Here is a 14,972-nt window from a genome sequence, read left to right as displayed (position 1 = left end):
TCGCCCCACTATGAAAACGCATAATGAAAAATTCCTTGATTTCTATAAGTATATTGGGAGACATAAAAGAGATGGAGATGAAGATAATGAAGGGATAAATACATATCAAGGTAATGCAGCTCCCCTGGGCAATAACATTTGGTATCAACACATGAAAAAGGTGGGGGAAAGAGCATCTGAGGATCTGAGGAGAGTTGCTATGTCTTCTCTCTCATCCCCTATGCCATGAATACAGTAAGGACTTTCATTTTGAAAGAGGTTTCATCAGCCATCTTGCAGCATGTACTACTGGAGGAAATTTTCAAGGAAATTGGGCGACCTTGCGATGGAGATCAAAATGGTTGTTTCCATACCAGGATGTCTATATCAAGACCACACAAATGAAGAAGGAGCCGGAATGGAAGAGCAAGATGCTAGTATATCCTACTGCAGGACAGGATGAGGTGATCATTGAAAAAATGAAGAGAATGAATTGTCCCAATGTGACACAAATAGCAGGATCACCTGGATGTTGGGAACAAACTCAAATGTTGATCTATGGACGAGTGCATACCAAGAAAGGATAGAAAGAAGGAATGGTGTCCTGTGCAGCTCACCCTCTGTAGACGGACTACGTGCAAGAAGGGCAGAAAGTGAATGATGGATGCTTAAAGTCATGGGCCAAGCACTCCAAACTATTGACATGGATACAAGACAAATCAGGCCAAGTAGTTGCAATTCTGTTGGTTAATGTGACACTATGGTACCGAAGACATGGAAAGAACCATGTGGGATAGAACAAAGAACGCAAGACCACAATTGATGTCCCTAGAATGGGAGAAGGGACAGCCGTCCTTATGGATCAATATTGGGCTTGTGTATCTAGAGCCTATATGAAGCTGCCCAAGGATTGGGGTGGAGTGTGTTCCCTGGTACTCATTCATGTTCCAGAAGTTGTGATTCCTCAGAGCGATTTGAACATTGGTGAATTTCCAAAGGTGGATGCCCATTTTAGGAAAAGAAGATCGCTTGAACTTCTCTGACGGACAAAAAGAGAACATTATTTCTCAGCCAAATCTATAACAGCGTATGATACCATTCCTGAGGAGCACAGGTTGTTCCGCAAGACTGCTATGGTAATGACAACTATATTGATGCCTGGATCACCAGATGGGAGCTTTTGCAGACAATCAATGCTACCATAAAGGGATTCAATGCCATTAAAAGAAAGCTGAGGGCCATACGAATGATGACCGTCCAGAATCATTATGTTCTTGATATGATCACAGCAATCGAAGGAGAAGTTTGCGCCAAGATCAGGCGATCATGTTGCACATTCTTACCTTCTCACGATGACCAGAATGGAACCTTGACAGAGGCCATAACGTTGTGGACAGACCTGCATGCCAAGATGGAAGACGAGACAGATGGCATTGAAGATGACAGCTGGTTTGACTCTTTGTTATTGTGGATTCCACAATGGTTGGCATGTCTATTCAAGGTTCTAATACTGGTGCTAGTATTGTTTGGATTCTGTGTGGTCCGGATGGTGATTGTCCAATGCAAGAAAATGGCAAAGAAGGTGGTAGGGATGAAGATCCTGATCAATGTCAAACCTGAACCAAACGCCAGGAGCTGACTGATGATGCTGTCAGGAAATACATATAGGCCAGTATCGTAGAATCTGAGGGAATGAAGTTCCTGTATCCAAAGAATCATAAGAAGTACATGGGACAATGGGTCTATTTGACCTGGAGTGTAGATGAACATGTCAAATCAGCCGGCACCCTGAGGGGGTGATGAAGATTTGGACACCAAAGAAACACTTCTTCAAGAGAAAATGCCAGGATGTGTAAACGATTGAGGAGGTGGTTGTGGACTCGACCAGAGAGGGGAATGTAGAGGAGCAGCTGCATGCCTCTGCAGGAAACCCTGTCCCCTTACCCCCATATGTTGGAGACCTGAGATTGTGCTGTGTTTGACACCAGCAGTTGTGCCAATTCCGCAGCATGTGTTTGAAAAAGGATACCCATTGAGACAACCTTACCGAATGAATCCCCGAAGCGATGACAACCTAAGGGAGGAACTCCCTGAAGGAATATGAAAAGAGCAAAGAAAGAAGCTAGTGACGTCATAAGAACACATAACACAACGTCCCGAGATACGAGCTGAAGAGGATTTATGGATCCTACAGAAACTTATTATGAAGTAAAGAGTTAAGTGAACTTTTAAATATGAAAAGGAAGATTACATGTGCATGCAGTGCTACAGAGAATCAACCATTCAATAATTGTACAGACGCTAAAATGCAAGTAGACTAAATTATCATAGAAGCTGGCTATACATAGTGAATAGAATGCAGGTGAAGCTGCCATTGTATAGAAGCTGGGCATCGGTATCATGCATTTAGTGAGACAGGACTCATGAAGAGGAAAGGGAAAACTGTGTTGCGGCAAGAATAATGCAGTGATGTGTCTTTGGAATGTTGGGGCACGCGAACCAATCTCCCTGCATTGTTCGGAGCTTGGTTCGCGTGACCCAGGGAGCCGTTGGAGGAGTTGTCGAGTGGTTGGGCACGGCGGGCCCCTTACCGAATAAACGTACTTGTTTGTTCCACTCGAAGTGCCTCTCCTTCATTCTTACATTGGCGACGAGGATGAATGGGAAGCAGTAAGAGAGGTCACAGCTAAAGAGCTCATTGCGTTCTTAGAGAACATTTTCTTTAGAGAGGGGGTGCCCACTGAACTTATTTCGGACAATGGGGTTCAGTTTGTCTCGTTGGCAATGAAGAAATTTCTCAGCAGTTATGGCATTAGACATGTTAGAACTGTGGTGTATCACCCAAGGGCCAATGGCCTAGTGGAAAGGGTCAACCAGTTTTTGAAGGAAGGTTTGCAACTAGCCATGCGGGTAAGGCAGACATGGAAGCAGATGTTAGAGATTATGGTGTGGAATTATCTCACTACACCACATTCAGTGACAAAGGTATCACCATTTGTTTCTCTTAAGGGAAGAGAACCAGGAACCAAATTGTGTCCAGGGTGGCTGGGAGTAGCAGGTGTAGTCCAGGTGGATAGAAAACAGATAATGAAATGTATCAAGGAAAGCCAAGAAAAAATAAATTGTGTTTTGATGCCCGTGAGAAAGTGAAGGAGCGTGAGTGGAAGGTAGGAGATATGATATATATGAAGAATCCCAGGTTGGTGAACAAATGTTTGGACAGCAAATTTGTGGGCCCAAAGAAGATTTCCGCAGTAAGGAAGAGCGTGGTTATATTGGAAGGAGGAGAGGTCTGGTCCAAAGGAAAAATTGCAAGGGCACATGGCGTGGATGGGGGAGTGGTAACAAATGAGTCTAATAACGACAGCAAAAAGAAAAGAGATGAAGATGGTGAAAGTGTTCAAGGTGGGAGTGAGAGTGCCCAAGGTGGAGGTGGTGCACATGACAGTTCTGGTAGTAATCAGAGATCCAGATCTAAACCAGTGTGGATGAAAGACTATGCTTCTTATTGAAACATTGACAAGAATGTGTATCATCCGTGCTAAAATGGTAAATTGTTTGGTGTTGACAAAGGTTATTTGTCTACGTTTGTGTCCATTCTGATACAAGCATAGTAGTTTTATTTACACAAATATTTCTATATTTGGTTATTCTCTATTTTATGCAATAGGTAAATTGTTAATCTTAGTTTCACAAATTGTAGTGGAAATGAATTTTGTTTTCTTTAAGGAGGAAGGTGTGTAGTGATGTGTCTTTGGAATGTTGGGGCACGCAAACCAATCTCCCAGCATTGTTCGGAGCTTGGTTCGCGTGACCCAGGGAGCCGTTGGAGGAGTTGTCGAGTGGTTGGGCACGGCGGGCCCCTTACCGAATAAACTTACTTGTTTGTTCCACTCAAAGTGCCTCCCCTTCATTCTTACTGGTTGTCTTTTTGATATCTCTAAGGAGGAGAGATATGTAAGGATCTGGTCTTATCCTGCATCCTAATGGAATCTTGAGTGAGTGTCATGATTGGCAATGGAATGTTACTGGTTAGAATGTCTATTTGTGACTGGTGTTCTCTTGAGGGAGTTGAGAGATGTAGCCTGAGAGAGAGGATGCCGGTGCTTGCCTATGAGACCTGGACTTTACCATGTGATGAATAATGACTCTAGAAACTGGAGGTTATGCTTGGAAACTGATTAAAGAAGTTACTCATCCACACCTTGATATCTTTTTTGCTAAAACTCAGAACTCCACATTGGCGAAGAGGTTTGGTTATGTTAAAGTGTATATGTGCTGATGGTCAAGGAAAGTTAATGGTTGTTGTGCTGTCGTAGTTGTCATGATAATAGAGTTATTGAGGTCTGTGTGTTGCTGGGGTGTATGAAGTGGGGTTCTCCCAAAAAGGAGCTTGATGTACTGAGGAATACTTTCAACATGGGCACAATTAGGGTAACGGAGTCACTGAGAAAGGAAGTAGATACCCGAGTATCAGGGATACTCAGCATAGTTGGAGGTGGTATGTGTTGAGGCACATACCAGTTTGAGATTGAAGGATGTGAGGGAGTTGTGTGCGTGTTCTATTGGGGGACGTTGGAGTTAAGATTTGGATGAGAGGTATGGGTGCCTCTATGTTTGTAAATTGTAGTAATGGTTTTCAGTAGTTGGATGCCTCTTCTTCACTTAGCAGAAAGAGGAAGGGACATTGGTTGTAATTGTGTCACACGGTGGTGTGGATGCTCATGGAATATAGGAAGTGGTTAGCAGAATGGTCTTAGTTTGGAGAGATGATGCAGGTGCATCGAACTTGTGGGTGTTTGTGTTTGTGTGTGTGTGTGTGTGTGTGCTGTATATAGCTGTTATGCTTGAGTTAACTGGTTGTTTTTTTTTTATATCTCTAAGGAGGGGAGATAACTAAGGATCAGGTCTTACCCTGCATCCTAATCGAATCTGGAGTGAGTGTCATGATTGACAATGGAATGTTAATGGTTAGAATGTTTATGTGTGACTGGTGTTCTCTTGAGGGAGTTGGATAGATGTAGCCTGACCTGTATCGGCCTCACCTTATGCACCTTGGGGACCGCTCCTGCTTTAAGGCGAATCTCATGTTCAAAATCTCTAACCATCCCCAATTCTTCCTTAAAAACCCTCGGGAACTCTTCCTCCCACTTGTCGCAAATCTCAGCTACTGAAAGTGGTTCCTTGGCGCTTGCTTGTATCCTGATTCCTAGTTTGCGCTGTTCCTCCCACCCTAACCAGGACAAGCCTTCCTGTGTGACAAACACTTCCGAATTACAGCTCCTGCCCTTATACTTAATCACAGCTTGGAATTTGCCCAACACGTCTATCTTCACATTTCCATAGGCATATGGCTCTATGCCGTGCTCCTTCAATTCGCTCACTCTTCTTTGCAAACAGTCTTCATACGTCTTCCTCGAAATCAGAGTCCATGGAGAGCAACTATCCACTTTCAAAGCCACTACTCTCCCGTTCATCATAAATACGTCGGTGGGAGCACTTTGTTTGCTGGACACTTCTGAGACTTCCATCGCCAGTCGTCGTAGCAGGCAAATGGTGATATAAGACTTTGTGTTGATATGAGGGACATCAACAGGAACATTCTTGTGGACAGGCACCCTTTGCAGATCATCAGTGACAAGTTGTCGACTCTCGATAAGGCTAGAGTATTTTCTGTGATTGACCTCTCTCAGGCGTATCACCAGATCCATTTGAAGGAAGAGTGCCAGCATTTGACGGCGTTCATTACAGTTTTTGGAACTTTCAAGTATCGGAGGATGTCATTCGGTCTTGCCTCGGCAGTGGCCGTATTTCAGAGAGTAATGGACAAAGTTATGGAGGGTGTGAGGAATGTTGTGGTGTTCCAAGAGGATATGCTTGTGTTTGCAAATTCTAAGTCTGAACATGATGAGGTTTTGAGGCAAGTGCTAAGAAGATTGTCAAAGATTGCTTCCTTGATGCTTTCAAATGCTCTCCCACACTCCGGAGACCACTCAAATCTCGACCCCTTTTTAAGTATCATTCTTATTGGGGCCGACACTATAGCAAAATCTTTTACAAAACGATGATAATATTCTGCAAGGCCTAAAAAAGACCTCACTTGGTCCTTGTCCATCGGCACAGGGGCTTTTTCCACGCTTCTACCAAACATCTTTTTGGTCACACTCCCAGTTCATCGATCTCATGCCCAAGATACTCCACCTTCTCCACAGCAATCTTACACTTGCTCCTTCTTACAGTCATCCCGGCGTTTGACAATCTTCCTAGCACTTGCCTCTAAACCTCATCATGTTCAGACTTAGAATTCGCAAACACAAGCATATCATCACGTGGGCACATGGCGACATCGCGGTCGACCAGAGGGGTTTGGGGGGCACACAGCGACAAAGTGGACCAAAGGGGATAGTGGGCACACATAGACTGCATGGGAACCAGAAGGGACTGGGGGGCACACATCGACTACACAGGGGACCAGAGGGGTACACAGAGGCATCGCGGGGAACCAGAGGGCAGGGGGTACACAGCGACATGTGGGACCAAAGGGGTTAGGGGCACACAGTGATAACACACACAGTGACATCATGGTGGAACGGAGGGGGCTAGGGTGCACACAGTGATAACAGAGGGGACCGGAGGGGCTGGGGCATATATTGACATCACTGGGATCTGAGGGGGAATGGGGACATGTAGCAACAACACAGGAACCAGAGGAGCTGGGGGTACATGGCAACATTGCGAGGGGTGGGAGGCATACCTGAGGTGGGCAGGGAGTTGCCTGCCTAGTATGGTGAAGAGGCAGCAAGTGTACTGGCAAGGATATGTGAATATCAGGGGAGAGATTGCGTGGAGTTATGATCTAAGGATATCATTATTCTGCATTTTAGGCATGCGGTTCGGGCATGCGGTTGCTTAATGGCTAAGTTAATGAGCATATTCATTGATGTCATTCTTGGGAATCTCATTGAGCATTAGTGATCGGGTTGCTAGGGTTTGAATTGCTTCAGAAGGTCGTGGTTTGTTTATTTATATATCACTCCCAACCCAGAGGTATTTGGGCGCATTGCACATTACATAAAATACTTATTCCATACATTGTTTCAAAGATACAGGCATATGCAAGATGCAGGACAGGAAAGTATAAAAAATTAGGCAGTTCAAAGAATATACAGATTATAGGACAGGAATACAGAGGGGATTACAAGTACAAAGTCAAAATGAATGAATGGAGTGGATGGAGTGGATGGAGTAAGTGGAGTGGATGGAGTGAGTGGATGAGATGGAGTGGATGAGGTGGAGTGGATGAGATGGAGTGGATGGAATGACGCAGTGGATAGAGTGGATGGAACAGGTAGAATGGACGTGGAACAGGTGGAACAGACGTGGAACCAATAGAGTCGATGAAACGGACAGAGTTGATGAAACGGACAAAGTGGATGGAACGGATGGAGTGGATGGAATTGTGAAGGGTTTTGACCCATGCTGAATCAATAGACTGGGTAGATGTGGGGATGAGCTGCCGCCGCCCATCATTCCATCCCAGAGTCCAGGAGAACCGCGCAGTTGTGCGCATACCAAAAGCGCCAGCGGTGAATGGTGGTGCCAAAGGAAAAATAGCAGCACCTGTCAGAGCAAAAGCGCTTTTAAATCACCTCTGTTGCTTTGAGGGCAAGCTCCAAATGTCCATTCCAAACATTGCAAGATAGCTAATACCGGAGACCTTTGTTCAAAAATCAGTTTTACTGATGTCAAAAAGTTGCTGAAATCATGGGCACAAGACCACTCTAAAGATTCAACCTTCTTGTGGGGGGGGGGGGTTCCACATAACCACTCTAATGTAAGGATGCCTATCAAAACAATAGCAAAAATCTCCTGTCAAATTCAAGACATCTCCTAAATGGATGCAGTACCGACAAATTCCACAAGGCGGCGCTAGCGGTCTAAACTCTGACAGGAGAACTGAGTTCAATAGCTGACAAAGGGACCTGAGTCAGCTGGATTTCAAAGCCTGTTGGTTAATTAAAAAATCTTAGCCACCTGCTGTTCCCAGAGGCCAAGAGGCTGAGAAACCTTAAAACCTCAGAGATTCCCACACCAGGAGGCAGGATATCACATGGCCCTTCTGAGTGAGAAGGAGGGGTTTTCCTCCAGCTTGCTGGAGCCCACACAAAAGACTCTTCCCCTTGAATGGGGTATGTTAATTTTGAGTGTTTCCTGTCAACAGCCCTCTGCCAGCAAGGAGAGACGTGTTTCCTGACCCACCCAAGCTTCTGGAGGCGGACCCAAACACGTTGGGGAGTTGAATTGAAGGCTAATATATGTTTCATAAAAATACTGATAACTCTTTGTAACCCGATGACAGAAATGTGCAATTTGGGGATCCTTAAAATGAAAACTGTGCCCACAATTCAAGACCAAACTCCAATGTGTGTGATGTTCTGGTGCAAAACCCCGCTAATTATGAATATTGCACAGTATTTAAGCTAGCGACCTGGAAATTTAATGGGATATGTGTAGAAGGGGGGTGTACATTTGTATAATTTTTGATGAAAAACCAATGTTGCAAACCCACTAAAATCGAAAATAAGTTGCCATTTTTGAATGCAAGCTCCTAGAAACGCCAGAGTCGGAACAGAGACTACCTTAAGCAATGTGTAATATGTACATGTAATGTCAACCACTTGTGCACCTGGGAAATATGTATTTGGATCAGAAATAGATTTGTGTGCACATTGACCAGGGGAGTGTCATTTCTGCAGGTCATAAAAATGACATCACTCTGACACACTATCCCTTCCCAAATCAGGGACCAAAGAGTCTATTGACCTATCAAATTAAGAGACGGGCAGGCTTAGTGAAGCTAGCCTCTCCACCCACTTTCTAAACACATAAAAGCAGACAGTGCAGGACAGATAGGTATTCAATTCCATTGGGGGGAGGGGGGGTGAATTGCCAGAGAAAAAGTGATTATATTATCTTTTGCTAAAATCTTATCAAGTTATTTCTGTACTGCATTTCATTCCTCATTGCTTTTCCCTTGAAACCATAAAAGTATTTTCGCTGCCTTATCCATCCTATACCAACTCCTCATTGATTGTAAAGAGGTGTGCTAGTGTCAGATTACCCATTGTTGATCAACATTATATTAATAAGTGTGATATCAATTATTAATTTATTATAAAAGTGTGATATATATATATATTGTTTAATTTTTCAAATAAACCTTTTAAATTTGCAAAACAAGCCTACTTCTTGGCTCAGTGGGGTCAGTGGGGATTCTAAGAGAGGGGTGTTATACAAGGGTTCATCATCCAGATTATAACTTGCCATAAAAATGTATAAATAAGGGCTTCCCTTGGGCATTCCAGACAAGACACCAACTTAGTGGGATTGCTTGATTGGAGTCACTTACAGAATGGACAGAGTGGATAGAGTAGATGGAGCAGAGTGGATGGGATGGAATGGAGTGGATGGGATGGAGTGGATGGGATGGAGTGGAGTGGATGGGATGCAGTGGATGGGATGGAAGGATGGATGGATGGATGCATTTGATGGATGGATGGGATGGATGGATGAATGGGACGGATGGGATGAATGGTCGATGGGATGAATGGAGTAGGATGGGGTGGATGAAATGGAGGGACGGGGTGGATGTGATGGATGGAGAGGAAAGAATGACACAGTGGATACAGTGGATGGAACGGGTAGAGTGGATGGAACGGGAAAAAATGAACATGGAACCGACAGACTGGATGAAACTGACAGAGTGGTTGAAACGGATGGAGTGGTTGAAACGGACGAAGTGGATGAAACGGACAGAGTGGATGAAATGGGCAGACTGGATGAAACGGATGCAATGATGGAGTAGATGGAACGGATGCAGCAAATGGAATGGATGGAGCAGATGGAACGAATGGAGCAGATGGAACGGATGGAGTGGATGGAATGGACGGAGTGGATGGAACAGACAGAGTGGATGGAATCGGCAGAGTGGATGGAACGTGTGGCGAGGACGGACCGGGTAGACTCGAAAGAACGGGTAGAGTGGACGGGACACGTGCTGGCAAACGTTATGGAAGGAGACAATGCTATGTTGTGTGGGCACTTCTCTGCCCGCAGGGCCTACATGCAGGTCTGTGGTTATACTGGATTCTGGGCTTTGGCCGCTGCAGGGATTCAAACAATCTTGGTGTTCATCTGGTGTTGGGACTGGTGAGTGTGGAGATAGCTCAAACCAGCCATGATCAAAAGTGTTGTGGTTCACACTCGATCCCCATGGAAAGCACGTGCAAGGGCAGAAGGAAGCTGCAGGACGTGTGCGCCGCAGAGTGCTCGTAACCAGGAGATTTTCACTAGTAGTGGTTTGTCATTTATATAGTGCCTTTATCAAATAAGTATGGCCTCAAGGCGCTTGTGGGGGGAGTACCCTTGAGGGACCGAAGTCCACATGTGGCAAAAAGACAGCCAGAGAGGATTATAATGCATGTGTGAATTTGGCCGAAGTAGGGAGTAGGTGGGTGGACTGAGCCCCAATAAGCTACCCACGATGGTCAGGCATGCGGATGGAGCGTGCGAGTGCAAGACACTCAATTATGGATCCAGCTACACCGAATAGGACATAGCTGCATTCTGATGGCAGAGGTGCTGTGCTTTGTGTTTAGTCTGGTGTGAGTGTGTGAGGGAATGCGTCCATAGCTTGTGGCTGAAGTTCCATAAGCATGGAGTGCGAAAGGTTTAATACGGTGGTTATACTTCTGTGAATCCCTTAGTTCTGAAACCATTCGCCCTATTCCAGAGTGGCCAGATTAATGAAAATGAGTGGCTGCAATGTAGTTACCTAGGATCGATCCATAAACTGCATTATCCGTTCACCGCCATTCAATACAATGGGTGCGCTCGACCTTTACCTAGACGAACTATAGTGGCTGTATTTTGCACTCACCCAGTTTTGATACAATGGCTGCATTCTACATTTGCCTGGATTCAGTACATTGACCACACTCTAGACTCACCTAGATTCAGTACATTGGCCACACTCTAGACTCACCTAGATTCAGTACATTGACCACACTCTAGACTCACCTAGATTCAGTACATTGGCCACACTCTAGACTCACCTAGATTCAGTACATTGACCACACTCTAGACTCACCTAGATTCAGTACATTGACCACACTCTAGACTCACCTAGATTCAGCACATTGGCCACAGACTCACCTGGATTCAGTACATTGGCCACACTCTAGACTCACCTGGATTCAGTACATTGGCCACACTCTAGACTCACCCGGATTCACTACTTTGGCCACACTCTACACTCACCTGGATTCCACATTGGCTACACTCTACATTCAACCCTATGAAGTACAGGGCTACCTTCTGCCTTCACATGATCTGTCTTCACAACTCCTTCAAGCGCAACACGCTAGCTACTCCCCATACTTCAGGTGCGGTACATGCACAGTATCAAAGTTCTATCCGATGCAAAGTGTTAACCAGCCCCAACACCAGTCAGGTGTAACCTCGTAGCCACTCCCACATCCCTTCCAAGTTCACTAAATGGTCTCTCCCCAAGAACACCTTCAAGTGCTGTCCACCACCAAACCTCGATTTACCTCCACGTCCAATGTCTTGGCGAGATATGCAATCCCTCCAAGTTCAGGCACATTGGCTAACTAGAGGGTGTGTGGCGCGAGGAACACTGTTAGGAGCAAGTGGCATCCATGCGGTGGTTGCGGGGCTTGGCGTGAGTCCTGCTAGACCAAACATTGTTGACGAAGACCTGGCTGAACATTAATGGTAGAGAGGATGTGCTTTATGTATTGGTTCCGCTATGGGGTCGAGAGCGTGTGGTGGTCGACCCTATGGCTGGAAGCCTGGACAGAAATGCCACAGGCAAAAATAAATAGTAGTAGAAAGCACTGCAAATGTGGACTAGCCACAGGGATCAGAGCATGAATGCTGCTGAGGTCCAGGATGAAACCCAAGAGGAGGCGCGACTTCTGCCTGGAGTAAAGATGGCCACCAGACAGGTAATTGCTTCAGACAGTCACAAATCATCAGTGGGAGCAGCAAATGAGTTCCTCAAAAAAATGCAGCCAATCTAAAAACCACTCACAAAGGAGTGCAGATGATAACCTATCAGAAGTATTGAAAGAAGTACAAAGACTAGGCAGAGCCTATGAAAAGCTGACCCAAAAGTGGGGGAGGGGCAAACAAAGCAGGAAGGAGAGAAGTTGGAGCAGAGGCAGCCGGAGGAATGCATAAACCTTGGTGGAGGTGCTATTACTATAGAACCAGGGGTTCCAACCTTTGACTCCCAGATGTTCCGGACTCCAACTCCCATTAGCCCTAGCCAGCATAAATAATGATGAAGGATTGTGGGAGTCATAGTCCAAAACATCTGGAGAGCCAACGGTTACAGACACCTGCTCTAGAAGGATGAAGACTTTGAGTCAGCGAGTCAACTGGAATTGCTGGCCAAGCAGAAGAGGCTTAAGATGAGGAAAGGCCACCACATCTGGACTTGACATTCTGGGGCCAATTGCCTGTGTGGGTAACGTGCATTATATCCTTACTCGTCAGAAGGGGGCGCTATCCTATTATATTCTACAATGCCATCATTGGCCCGTGGACACTGTGCACTTCCCATATTACTGTTGTCCTACTTCTCTTTCTTCTTCCTCCCTTCCATCTCTGATCTCACTGGATTCAAGAACCCTGAAATGGCTGTGGCTCAGAGGCTGCTTTTAGGAAGAATAAACCTGTTATTAACACTGCGCGGGCTTGGTGTCTTTCATACAACATATCCCTTAAGGATGAGAAAGGCAAAATACCGCTTAAGGGCCAGAAAAGCCTGATAGCGGGAAAGACAGAGAGGAGGGACAAGTTATCCCTTAGCAGAAAGAGAGAAGGCAAGACAGACCTGAACAGAGCAAGAGGGGTGGGAGATCCCTAAGGGATTACAAAGGCCCCCCTAACCCTTTTATGGTGGCTAGGCGACCCTATCATCCTGGAGCGGGAAGAAGTGGACCCAGTACTATGAAACTGGATTACCCATAACCAGGCGGGCCCTAACTGCCTGTCAAGAAGACTAGAGTTAGAGAAGGGTTGGCTGCTTTTTGCCTGAGACTTTGCTCCGAGTCAAGAAGCAGCTGAACACTACACCCAGAAGGCTGTGTTGTGTTTGGAGAACCTGGGGAGGCCACCTGAAGCAGAACCCCTACTTTATTCTTTGCCCCATTCTGAGACTCTTGAGTTGCTCAGTCGCAAGGGTAGGGTTCCTGTTCTGTTGCAGATAAACTCTGAACCCCAGAAGCTGTTGTCCCACCACCTCCTGTTTATAAATAAACGCAATGAAATTGTCGGCTCATAACAAGACACACATGCAGATGCATTCATGCATGAACACAAAAATACATACAAACATGTACATTCATAGAGGCAGGTACCTACACACACACACACACTCACAGACCCCCAAGGTCCGCATGGCAGGGATCTCCTAAAACGTTCCTGCAACGGAGTTGGTTAAGTGTTTCTACACTCTTCCGTGATCATTTTAGACACAATTACAAGTATGGCGGTAAGGCAACAATGGCGCCGGTATCGCTACCGGCACCGTTGCTACCGTACCGCCACATTAGGAGTTCTGCTCGGGGGTGCCCTTGCAGCCACCTGGTCTGACCTACTGGCCGTAACGGCACCTGCGAGCAGAACATAATGTACTGGCGCTACCACCCTCCCGCCCCGTAATTGTCCATTTGCGGGTGCTGCACCCGGATGGGAGTTTCCAACCTCGTAATGAGGCAATAACCTCTGGCTGGATCCCAAACCCCCATGTCCGGTTTCCCCTCCACGCATTGCCCCGCCCCTTTGCAATGTGTGGCCCTCTTACCATGCAGGTGACGCCAAAGAGCATGACGAGGATGATGCAGGCAAGGCAGAGCAGGACTATGGCCCAGGCAGGCGTGGTCTCCAGGGACTTCCGGGCCTCATCAGAGAGTGACAGAGAACTGTACGGAGGCTCATTATAGTCACTGGTGGACATGACCAAGAGGGCGTGGCCTAGCAAGGAAGAGGGCCCTGCTTGACATCATCAGGGCATGTGGACAGTTTGAGTCTCAGCTCAGACCCAGAAGCTCTGTTTGACCCTAGGCAGTTGGCTTCCCTCTTCTCAGGCTCTGGAAAGGATGCTCGAGGTGGCCCGTCAGCACAGTCAGGCATCTCTGGACCATTCCCCGAGACTCTAAGGTGTTCTGCCTGCCTATTGTGACCTCATAGACTCTTAGAGTGCGAGGGTGGGGTTGTGACATCCGAAGAGCCTGTAGGAGGAAGTGATCCACAGCTGTGAGGTCATGTGCTGACCTGACCTGGAGATGAAGGGTTCTCCTCTGGGGCCTGGGAGCCATATTGAGAATGGGATTGGCTGTTTCTTTTCCCTTTCTTGCCCCCCCCCCCCCCCCACACACTCTCCCTGAGGAGCACGAGCATTTCATCCTGCTGGCGGATGGAATGTGGTAAACAGGGTAGAGAAGCCATCTTTAGGGCGTTAGAGTTGGCCTGGTGGGAGACAGGTGCAGGCGGGCAGGGTAATGCTCCTGCTCTTACTTACCATTCTTGTCCCACTTTGTATCTGTCCTCGGCACCCCCTGCTTACCTGAGTGTCTGAAGACTCAGCTGTGCCACTCTAGGACAAGGAGGTGGGCAGCAGAGGCAAGGGCTAGAGCGAGTCCACCCCCCCATCCCCCTAGGAAGAACAGTAGGCTAGAGGAAATATATACCACGCAAGGGCAGGCAGAGACAGGAAGCTGGTGTGCGGGTCTTTTAGGTGTTGGTTGCAATATATATAAATATATGCAGCTTTTAACTTTAACCCCAGTGCATCAGCCGTTTTACATTTTTTATTCAAAAAGTGGAAATCACATTACACACTGTAAAGCATTACTACTATGCCTAAGCAGTCGCTTTAAACAAAAAAAAATAGTCCTTCAAAA

At 46.3% G+C, this 14,972-nt stretch overlaps 1 long non-coding RNA gene across 1 annotated transcript in view; it reads right to left on the bottom strand.

The window, feature by feature from the left end:
- LOC138520701 (uncharacterized) overlaps positions 1-14,206 on the bottom strand; it is a 61,378-nt gene extending 47,172 nt beyond the window's left edge. Inside the window, exon 1 of the long non-coding RNA XR_011282867.1 lies at positions 13,874-14,206. This is a non-coding gene — a long non-coding RNA (uncharacterized lncRNA). The remainder of the gene's footprint in view (positions 1-13,873) is intronic.
- Positions 14,207-14,972: the final 766 nt, after the last annotated feature.

This window comes from Ambystoma mexicanum, chromosome 13 (assembly GCF_040938575.1).
Source record: "Ambystoma mexicanum isolate Mex_15411 chromosome 13, UKY_AmexF1_1, whole genome shotgun sequence".
Classification (NCBI taxonomy): domain Eukaryota; kingdom Metazoa; phylum Chordata; class Amphibia; order Caudata; family Ambystomatidae; genus Ambystoma; species Ambystoma mexicanum.
Note: the sequence above shows the minus strand (reverse complement) of the source record. Positions and strands in the feature narration are given on the sequence as shown.